Source organism: Chiloscyllium plagiosum, unplaced genomic scaffold, assembly GCF_004010195.1.
Source record: "Chiloscyllium plagiosum isolate BGI_BamShark_2017 unplaced genomic scaffold, ASM401019v2 scaf_11957, whole genome shotgun sequence".
In the NCBI taxonomy this organism is placed as follows: domain Eukaryota; kingdom Metazoa; phylum Chordata; class Chondrichthyes; order Orectolobiformes; family Hemiscylliidae; genus Chiloscyllium; species Chiloscyllium plagiosum.
Window position 1 is genome coordinate 21,774 of NW_025214199.1, and position 1,395 is coordinate 23,168.

Below are 1,395 nucleotides of genomic sequence, written 5' to 3' on the forward strand. Positions count from 1 at the left end.
AGGATGGGTAACCCTGAGAGTAATGGGTAACAAAGGCATAACAGAGAAAGCATGTGGCCTCAGATGATGCAGCTGAATCAGCCTGAATGCAGATTATGAGTAACGCGTGTCAAAAACACAAGCAAGAGAACAGTGGTTAGGCTGCCTAACAATATTTCATTGCTCAGCCCTGTTTGCACATTCCAGTGAATTCCTGTGTAATGCAATGTGATAATTTTGGGAGACTTCAATCTTTGTCAAAAATGATATTCTCCGAACTCCCCTTCAAGTGTTTGTGTCAGTGTTTCTTTGAATAACACATTGTGTAAATGACCAGGGACGTGACTATCTCAGATCGACCGTTGGGTGATGAAGCTGAGTGAAGGAGTAATGTCACACTGAGATATCCTCTGGGAGATTGTAGTGTAGTGGAATTCAGTGAGATGATGGACCATAAAGCACACCCTACAATCACAACCAAGCATGTGTTTCATGGGAGAATTGACCAAGGTAAACAGGGGAAACAGTGAAGTTTGTGGCTGGAAATGGACAGTGCTTTAATTGACAGAGAAGATGCAGCGACAGGGTTCAGGTGAAAGGAGCTTCCCAAATCCAAAGAGAAAAGGGGACACATTGGAACAGCATGGGAATGTGGCTGAAGACAAGTAGAAAGGAACAGTGCAAAACATTTAGTCGTAGAGATGTATAGCACAGAAACAGACTCTTCAGTCCATCTCGTTCACGCTGCCCACATACATGAACATAATTTTATCTCATTTGCCAGCACTTGGCCCAAATCCCCCTCACCCCTTCCTGTTCGGATACCCATCCAGATGCCTTTTAGAGGCAGTAATAGTACCAGCCTCCACCACTTCCTCTAGCAGTTCATTGCATTCACGCATCACCCTCTGCCTGAAAAAGTTGCCCCGTATGTTCCTTTTATTTATTTCCCTTCTCACCCTGAACCTGGGCCGTCCGGTTCTGGACTCCACGACCTCAGGGAAAAGACCTTGTCTGGTAAACCTATCCATGCCTCTCATGATTGTATAAATCTCTATATGGTCACCCCGCAGCATCAAGTAGCCTCAGCCCACTCAACCTCTCCCTTTAGCTCAAATCTTCCAATCCTGGCAACACCTTTGTAAATCTTTTCTGAAACCTTGCAATTTATACAACATCCTTCCGGTGGGAGGAGACAAGAACTGCATGCAATATTCCAAAAATGGCTTATCCAATGTCCTGTACAGCCACAACATGACCTCCCAACTCCTCTACTCAGTGTTCTGATCAGTAAACGCAAGCAGAATAAACACCTTCTTCACTATCCTATCACCTGGGATTATACTTTCAAGGAACTATGAACCTGGACTCCAAGGTCTCTTTGTTCAGTAACACTCCCTAGGACCTTACCACTCA